This window comes from Chrysochloris asiatica, unplaced genomic scaffold, assembly GCF_000296735.1.
Source record: "Chrysochloris asiatica unplaced genomic scaffold, ChrAsi1.0 scaffold00195, whole genome shotgun sequence".
In the NCBI taxonomy this organism is placed as follows: Eukaryota; Metazoa; Chordata; class Mammalia; order Afrosoricida; family Chrysochloridae; genus Chrysochloris; species Chrysochloris asiatica.
Genome location: NW_006408713.1, coordinates 592,374 through 602,844, shown reverse-complemented (window position 1 = coordinate 602,844; position 10,471 = coordinate 592,374).

The window sequence follows — 10,471 nt, the reverse complement described above, 5'->3', positions numbered from 1 at the left end:
CAGTGGTGAGGATTTTTGTTTTCTTTACATTGAGATGTAATCCATACCAAAGGCTGTGCACTTTGATCTTCATCAGTAAATGTTTTAAGTCCTCTTCACTTTCAGCAAGTAAGGTTGTATCATCTTCATGTCGCAGGTTGTTATGAGTCGTCCTCCAATCCTTCCTTATACAATGTTTTTCTTCAAATAACCTAGCTTCTTGGATTATTTGTTTAGCATACAGGTTGAAAAAGTATGGTGAAAGAATACAACCTTGTTGCATACCTTTCTTAATTTAAACTATTCAGTGTTCCCATGCTCTGTTCGAACAACTGCCTCTTGGTCCAGGTACAGGGTCCTCATGAGCACAATTAAGTGTTCCAGAATACTCATACTTCACAATATTGTCCATTTCTTGTCATGATCCACACAATTGTAATTGGAATTCTCCTAATAATTCTGTTTTGTTACTTTTTCTCTTTTCTCCTGATTGTTTCAAAATTAAAAATGAGGTTATCCATTTGGCACCCATGAATAGGGCAAATATTCAATGTTCTGGCTGCTAACAGAAACTTAGAGAGAGGAACCTTAGAAGAAATGTCTGGTGATCTACTTCCAAAAAATCAGCCATTTCATACTCCATGGAACACTCTAACCCACATATGGGTTACATAAATCAGAGTGGACTAGAGGGCATCCTATTAAATTACTATCACATTTATACACATGCATTGTGAAGGCCTTGGTAAGCAGTAATCTGGGACACAGAAAGAGTTCTCTAACAGTAAGGATCTTGTCATGTAGAAGGGGATGCAAGGGTCCAAGCAAGTGATAGTAGGTGTTCAGGTTAATGTGGTAGCACAGAAGAGTGTCAGGCAGTGATGGATGACCCCAAAGAGTCAGAGATGGGGAAGCAAACACACAAAAACAACCCACCATCATCGTGTCAATTCTGATTCCTCGAGACCCGATTAGACAGCATAGAACTTCTACAAAATGTTTCTGAGACAGTTGATTGTTACTGGAGCAGCCAGCCTGATCTTTGTCTGATGGAGCACCTGGTTGGTTCAGTCTGCTTACTTTGAGGTGGTTGTTGATGTTAGGTACCATCAAGTTAGTACCAATTCATAGTGACCTTATGCACACCAGAATGAAACATTGTCTGGTCCTAGGCCAATCTCAGAATTGGTGCCACACTTGAGCCCATTGATACTCCCACTCTGCCAATCCATTTCGCTGGGGTTCTTCCTCCCTTTTCTCTGACAATTCTCCCTACAAAGCATGATGTCCCCTCCAGTGACTGGTCCCTCCTGACAATATTTCTGAAGTATGAGAGACAAAATCTGGCCATCCTGGCCTCCAAGGAACACTCTGGCTGCACTTCTTCCAACACAGATCTGTTTGTTCTTTTGGCAGCCCATGGTACTTTCAATACTCTCCTCCAACAACATAATTCAAAAGCATCAATTCTTCTACTTTCGTCCTTATTCGGTGTCCAGCTTTCACATGCATATGAGGTTATTGAAAATACCATGGCTTGGGCCCGGTGTACCATATTCCTCAAGCTGACATCTTTGCTCTTCAACACTTTGAAAAAATCTTGTTCAGCAGTTTGCCCAAGGCAGTACATCATTTGATTTCTTAACTGTTGCTTCTCTGAGTGTTGATGGTTGATTCAATAAAATGAAGCCTTTAACAACTTCAATCTTTTCTCCATTGATAAGAAAGTTGTCTATTAGTTCATTGGTGAGGACTTTTGTTTTCTTTATATTGAGATTCAATCCATAACTTTGAGGTTAGCAGCCCAAAATTTAAACCACGGAGCCAATGGGGCAGGCCAGGAGGGAGTCCAGGCAGAAGTGGAAGTAGCTATGCTGACGCTGCCTTGAAAGCTAACATGAGTGAATACCTGCTACGAGTGGACAGGAGACTGGACTGTGAAGCAGCTTCCATCTGCTTGGGCAGTGGGATATGGTGCCATTGAGTCTTTTGTCGTCAATATATATTTAGGACTTCCATTCTTGTTAAGGGCAGTCAAGTCCGTTCTGATTCATAAAGACCCCACATAGGGCTTTGGAAGAGCAGATGATGGTGGGCCTTCTATTATTTCATTCTTTTTTAAGTTGGGTGGTGGTGTAGCATGATTTGCTGAGGGTAAAATAAAATCCAAACAAAATTTTGTCATAAATTTAAGGGAAAATATTTCCAAATTGAGCCATTTTGCTCTCTGTGGCCCCATCTTCTCCTCTTTATTATAGAAATCTCTGAAAACATTTGATTTAGAAACAGAAGGCACTCCATTTAATGTACTTTTGTGTTTTTAAGAAATTTTATTGATCACATCTAAAATGCATAGATGGCAACTTAGAAAACAACAACATTGGGGGAATTTGTTGTTAAGTGCCATCAAGTCAGTTCCGACCCATAGTGACCCTGTATAGGGTTTCCAAGGAGCAACTGGTGTGAACCACCGGCATTGTGATTCAAATGACCTTGCAGTCCAGCGCATTAACCCACAGTGCCACTCTAGGACTATGATTATGCAAATTAATGTTAACACAATTTATACGTAAATAAAAACATTTTTCCCCACCATTGCTTTTATCATAAAGAAATGCCTGGAAGTGCATTATCTGTAAGAAACTCTGGTAGCGTAGTGGTTACAAATCGGACTGTGAACCACCAGGTCAGCAGTTCGAAACTACCAGATGCTCCGCGGGAGAAAGATGAAGCTTTCTGCTCCCATAAAGATTTCCAGCCTTGGGAACCCTGTTCAGGGTCGCTATGAGTCGGAACCGACTCAACGGCACTTAACAACAACAAAAACGTTATCTGTAAAGATACAGTGTGAAAATGTATTAAAAGCTCTAAGAACTAAATTGAAATGCCAAACATTGCTATTTATGTGAAATCCCAACCTAACTCCAAAAAACAGGTAGTGACCCCTTCCATGGTCATGGGAAGAAAATAAAAGACATGTTTGGCATTTCCTGGACAAGTTCTGTCTCAAAACCTCATATCAGATGGGCTCCTTGGTAGGCAGTTTCAACTCTCCAATTTTTTTTTTTTTTTTCATAATTCTTGAATTTCATTATGGGATTTATATTTGTATAAAAGTCTTAGGGGCCTAAATTCTTCAGTAGAGTTTCTTAGCCATTTTAAGCTGAAAATAAATAGACTTGACATGAAACATCATAGATGTTTGTCACCTTCATCCTTTAATCTTTGTCCAGTTGACCTCATGCACAATGGAACCAGAAACTCTCTTTGCCTGTGACAGTAAGATGGCTTGGCAGGTTGGTGAGGCAAGTCTGATCCATCAGGTTTCCATTGGCTGATTTCCAGAAGACCACTAGGTCTTCCTTCCTAGTATATCCTGTTGTGAAGTGCTGTCTGATAGGCACTGGGAGTCGTGAGGTGGGGTTGTGTGTTAATGCACTGGACTGTAATGTCAGATTTAACTGCAATGTAGGCAGTTCAAGCTCACCAGTCACTCCTTGGAAACCCTATACATGGTTACTATGGGTCAGAACTGACTCAGTGGCACTTAAAACAACAATAGGTTCTGATTCATAGTGACCTTGAATGGGTTTTCCAAGGCTGTAGTTGTTTTCAGGAACAGAAGAGACTCATCTTTCTCCCCCAAAGTAACTGGTGGGCTCAAACCACTGACCTTCTAGTTCAATTCTAGCGCTTATCATCAGGGGCTCCCAAGCCCATCCTAGAAAGCACATATAATATCATTATAGAGGCCAACCTGAAGCACAAAGTGAACTCCTTAACTGAAATGAAGCACTTTTGCAAGTATGATTTCTTTGCCCTTCTTCAAACCTCCTTCTCCCTTCCCATTTCCTGCCCATGTACACTTTGGGTACCAGTCACGCCCCCCAGTGACTCCATCTGTCCTCAAACAATGAAACCCTAGAGCGTGAAGTAGGTTTCCGTGACTGAACGTCCCACCCTCTGGAGCTTTTCAAGTTGATGAGAAGAGTGGCACTTGAGCGGGACATGGCTGGCTTGTTAGTTCCCAATGAGGAGTTCTGTGTGCTCTGAGGAGCATCCTGGAGGCGTGGGGCCATTGTGCTTCCAGCACTCCTCCCAGGGGCACTTGGGGCTGCCACAGCTGGGCAGCTGCATTGGAAAAGCTAACTGAGCAGAAAGAGCTCCTGAGCCCCCCCTGGGCTTTCTCACATTTAATTACCTGATTTCCCTTTCCTGTGGACATGGAGCAAATGGAATTACACCATTCACCGTGTAGCTCAGGAAAAGCATTGAATGTTTCTAATAGAGCCACTGGTGACAAGCACAATAGACATGCCCCCTTGTTTCACATAGGATATTAGAGCCTCCAAACAAATGTGGGCATTCCTGCTTGGAAGGTCCTCAATAGGGACAAAGAGGAGGCGATTTCAGCAGTGTCATGCCAGCATCTCACAGACAGAAAAAACTTTATTTAACTTTTCTGCTCTTGCCAAGCCTTCCCAAGTCTTTGGTGAATTGGAAGCACTATGTATATGCATTACCTTTTAGTTCTGAGTGCAGAGATTTTGTTAAACTTAAGAATTCTCCCCATAAGTCCTCCTCAAAAAATTATTGCCATATATTACTTCAATCGCTTTAGATATATTTTCCTTTTAAAGCTTATTCAGCTGAACATGTGTTTTTAATCCAATTCTCCATATCATGGAGGATTCAAAGATGAGAAGGTGCCCAAGATTCTAATGGAACCCAAAAGGCCACAGTGATTTCTCCATGTTTAGACAAAAGGGAGCACATTAAAACCACATCTGCAGATGAGTCCCATCTGGTGCCGTATCACTTTATCAGGTTGATGGATGGTGACACACTGCTCAGTGTGAATTATGTGGCATGTCTTAGAGCATTCATCTTTGCTCTTGCCTGGAGTTAAGAGAGCTTCAATGGTAGGTGTCATCACCTTGAACAGCCCTGCTTCAAAATCTCCATTGCTTCAAAGATGAACACTGTGTTCAACGTCAAAAACTTAGCAAGTTACAAGAAAACAATTAAAAACTTCTATCATGTGTGACACTGCGTCAAAGCATCAGACTGCAAAGTCATTTGAATTGTAAAGTCAGCAGTTCAAGCTGACCCTATACAGGGTCACTATGGGTCTGAATCGAATTGATGGCACTTAATAACAACAACAACAACATCATGTACTCCATCTACTTTGCAAACTAGCAGAAGATGATTGTTATAATGGAACTAGCCAAGAAAAGTACATACACAACAAACAAATTTAAATTGGATATTTATATTTATTTTGCTATCAGATATTGGGTATCAAGAGAGAGTAGTTCCATGTGGTGATTTGAATCCCAGTTAACATGTGGTGGTGGTGGATTTTAAGTGCCTTCAAGTCAATTCCAAATCATCAAGACCCTGTAACAATTTACAAGGAACAGCTGGTGCGTTTGAACTCTCAACCTTATTGTAGGCAGTCCAGTGCTTAGTTTTATAATAAAGCTATATTTATAATAAAGTAATGCTACCAGTAACTTAGAGGTGACAATTTGGGCTGCTATTATGAAGGTCAGCAGTGTGAGTCCACCAGGTACTCTGTGGGAGAATGATGAGGCTTTCTGCTCCCATAAAGATTTATAGTGTCAGAAACCTAATAAAAAGTTGCTATAAGTTGGACCCGGCTTGACGGTACATCACCACCACCACTACTATTAGTAAAAGTACCACAACTCAAAATGAGGAGAAACATCTATAAACATCTCGTGTCCAAGCCCTGGAGACAGACATCATGCTGCTGGTGAGTTTGAACCACCAATCTTGAAGTTTAAACCAAATTTATGGTCAAGTTCTTATCCTACAGTTCCATACCAGGTCTCCTATTAAAATGAGATATCAAAAATACATATTTACTCAGGGTATCCTGACTTATTGTTGTTGTGAGGTGCCATCAGGCAGGCTCCCACTTATATTGACTTTATGCAAAATAGAACAAAGCAATGTCTGATCTTGTACCATCCTCACAATCGTTAAGCTTGACCCTATTTCTGTTGCCACAGGGTTAATCCATCTTGTGGGGATCTTCCTCTTCTTCATTGACCTTCTACTAAGCATGATGCCTTTCTTCAGGGACTGCTTCCTCTTAAAAATACATCTGAAATATATGAGATAAACTTTCTGGTGTAATTTGCTTATGAGGTACAACTCAAAATGAGGATAAACTGCTACTATATCCATTAATAATCAGAACATGAAGTGTACAGTGTAAGAACCTAGGAAAATTGGAAGGTTTAAAATTGAAATGGAACCCAAAAAGTTAGATATGAACTGAAATGGACAGGTATTAGCCATGTTGAATCTGACAATCATCAGTCATATGACTTACTATGCCAGAAATGACAAATGTAAAAGGAATGGCATCATACTCATCATCAGAAAGCATATTTAAAAATTTTGAAATACAGCACTGTCTGTGATAGAATAATATCCATAGGTGTACAAGGAAGACCAGCTAATACCACTGTTCTTCAAATTTATGTACCAATTACTAATGTCTGTGATGATCAAATTGAAGAATTCTATCAACTTCTTCAGTCTGAAATTGATCAAACATACTCTCAAGATGTACTGATAATAACTGGAATGCAAAGGGTGTAAACAAAGAGTTGGTCAGCTGTGGGGAGACCAGCTCTCCTCAGGGGGTCATGGGACATGAGAGGATATGCGGAGTCGGAGAATGAATGAAGAAATGAATGAATGAATGAATGCAATCAAAAGGCTTTTCAACTTGCTGTGTGTCCAGCTGTTCTCTCCAGCTTCTGCTTTCTGCCCTCTGCTTTCTGCTCCTACTCTCTGCTTTCTCCTTTCTGCCTCTGCTCTCTGCTGCTGCTTCTTTCTGCTTTTCCCTCCTGCTCTCTGCTTTCTGCCCTTCTACTCTCTGCTTCTACCTTCTGCTGGCCCAGATCAGCAAGTCTTTATTTTTATCCTTAAAATTACACAGTACATGAATTGACACTTCTATCTTTTCTTGAATTATTACACAGTTAGTCAGAATATTCTTGCACCTGGTCATTAGACAACCTTGACAAAAATACTTCTCTGATGTTCAAACTGACCTTCATCTCCTTTCCCAGTATGTGAATAAACTGTTTCTTCTTGTTTCCACTAAAAGATTATCAACTTTCTATCCTACATAATGTACTATTATTTTCATAATAGAGGTATTCATTAAATCATTTGGAAGCTATGTGGCATAAAGCCCAACCTGGCTACTAGCTGCAAGAAGTGTAGATTATCAAGTCAAAACTATTATTCACTTAAGTTCATTATTGTCTACTTGTTTACGCAGGTGTCTGTATGTAGGGGTTTGAGAACTCTAGCTACTGACTGATTGTGGTGAGGTCTACGGGGGTGGGTCAGCTTGACTCTAATATGCTATCTGCTTTTGTGGTCTCATAAATGCAGTTACTTAGGTTTTCTATGAAAAGGAGCAATTTACACAAATCTTTTTGTATTCAATCCACCAAAGCTAAAAGCATTGTTGATAAGCTAGTTTTTCCTAAGGTTTATAGAACTCATAGTGAAAGGCTGTGTATATGGCCATATTATATATTTTCACAAGTAAAATTAGGATTACTCTAAAGAGAAGGTAGAAAGCAACTTCTGAGAGCTATTGGTCTTGCAAGATGACTCCACTATTTGCCAGAACTGTGTCAAGTGGCAAATTGAAGCTGTTCTCTACTCTCAACTGCTCCCAGCAGTCATCAGTTAGAAATTATGGCCTTGGTGATATAAATGATGTTGGAAACCACATGATCGAATTTTGCAGGAACAATTACATATTAATTGAAAATAACCTTGTTTAGCTACATAAAAGGCAATTATACATATTCATCTCACCAGATGGAATACACACTAATCAAACTGACAACAGATGTGGGAAGAGACAGTGGAAAAATTCAGTATCGTCACCCGAACAAGGGCAGGGGTAGAATATCAACCAGACCCTCAGTGGCTCATGTGCAAATTCATTCAGAAGCTAAAGTCCACTCCAGCCAAAATATGACTTTGAAGTCACACTACCCAAATAACATCTGAAAAACAAATTTTATGCGTTACACACTAATGACCGAACACAAGAAGAACTGTGGGAGGGATGGTATGGGAAGAAAGAATAAGGTCCTTAAAGACAGGAAAGAAAGAAATGACCAAAATATGTACATCCGAAGACACTCTGAAACTTGCTATCCAACAAAGTCAAGTGTAACAGGAGAGTAGAACTTTTGATGTGAGAGGTTTGTCCTGAGTAATGGTATATTTTTGGTTTTGTTGTTTTTACATTTAATTATAAACATAGAGTATTTTATTTACAGAAATGTAGCAAGAGTATTGCAGGCTTTTGTTTGATTGCTTTGTTGTTGTTGTTGTCAGGTGCCATCGAGTAGGAACCGACTCATAGCGACCCCATGCACAGCAGAACGAAACAATGTCCGATCCTGAGCCTACCTCACTACCGCCACCATACTTGACACCATCAATGATGACACCTGGCTGATCCATCTCGTTGGGGGTCTTCCTCTTTTTCTCTGACCATGGAGACTGTAGAATTTGGATTGTACTTGGAACTGGAGAGGAAAGAGATGGTCAAGATTATATCTACTGGAAAAGAGACAGAATTTAAGATTTTAATTTTTGCTCATTAATGTGAAGACTCTACTACTGTATCCTGAAAGCAAAGCAACTTCAGTTAATGTAAACGTGGTGTGAATGTGCTTATATGCAGGTTTGAAACAAAAGAAGTGACTCCCCATTATGTCCTGATCCTGATAGGTGATCTAGACAACACCCATCCTTGTGTGGTGATATTGGCACTGGGTTGTTAATCACAAGGTTGGTGGTTCACAAACATCCATGACTCCTCAGAACCCTATCTAGAGCAGCTATGAGTCAGAACAGATTCGATAGCTCTTAACAATAATAACGGCTGTGTATCTCACAAGCTACATTTTTATAGGGTTAAAAACAAAACAAAATAAAAAGGCAAATGCAAAGCTAAATCTCAGTCTTAATATAGAGATTGTTTCTGTAGGATCTGCACTTCAAACCCACCAGTCACTCCCAGGAGAAAGGGAATCGCTTTTGCTCCTATCAAGATTTGTTGTTGTTCTTATGAAGTGTCTTCAACAAGTTGGTTGTCATTCATAGTGACCCTTTATAGGGTTTCTGAGAACTCCCAATCTTGTGGTTCCCAGGCAAAGCTGATTCTAAAGCATCACACCAGGAGTCCCATAATGATTTATAGTCTTAGAAATCCTATACAGCAACTTTTGGAGTTGGAATTGATTTGATGGGTTTGACTTTTTTGGAATTTTGTTATGTTAACAGATGTCCAGTTAAAAGTTGTTTCCCATATTTATACACAACTGGCAGCCTTCTCTTGTGTCTTTTCAAACACACTGATAGAGGGTTACACTCTTCATTGCACTATGCCCCTGAATTCTGATCAGGCCCTGTTTCCAGTTGTAGTTGGAGAGAGCGAGCTGGCAGGGCCCTGAGGCCTCTCTGAACACCAGTTTTAGATTCCCTTGCTTGAATAAGGGCTGTGAACTGAGTTTCAAAGTTCAAAAATCTCCTTGGAAATTCAGAGTGTGGTCAAGGCCCTTAGAAAAGGAATGCCCGATTATGATTCTGAAATCAGAGGCGTTTGAAACATTAATTATTCTCCTGAGTGAAAGAGAATTATAACACAGGGCTAGCTGAACCAAGCACATATCTAGATTCTTAGGGGTGATGGATATTTCAGAACTCTAGGGAGGATGATAGAGTTGTGTGGATATTATTTTCTGTGCCAAGATCAGGGAATGACCATGCAACCCAACTTCCTGTCTCAAACTGCTTTGCTTCTCCATACTGGTCATGTTGGTATTGTTGGTAAAGGCAGTCAGGTTTGTTCCAACTCATAGTGACCCTCTATAGGGTTTTCAGATACTTAAAATCATTGTAGGAACAGAAAACCTCATCTTTCTCCCACAAAGTTGTTGGCAAGACTCAATTACTGACCTTGTGGATCATAGTCCTGTGTTTATCAGATGGAGTCACAACGCTCCCATGGTGATCACAGAGGAATGAATGTCACTCAGTAATGATCTACCACCCTTGCTTGGAGACACTTTGAAAGTACCTGTGTGTCACAGAAACAGAATTGAACTCAAAAGCAATGGAATTTATAAAAAAATGACAATACCTCTATAAGAAAAGACAACCCAATTAAAAAATGAGTACAGGCCATGAAAAGACATTTCACCAAGGAAGACATTTAGGCAGTCAAGGAACATATGAAGAAATGTTCATGATCATTAGCCATTTGTTGTTGTTGTTAGTTGCCATCGAGTCAGTACCAACTCATAGTAACCCTATGTGCAACAGAACGAAACACTGTCTGGACCTGGGCCATCCTCACATTTTTTGCCACACTTGAACCCATTGATGCTGCCATTTTGCCAATCCATCT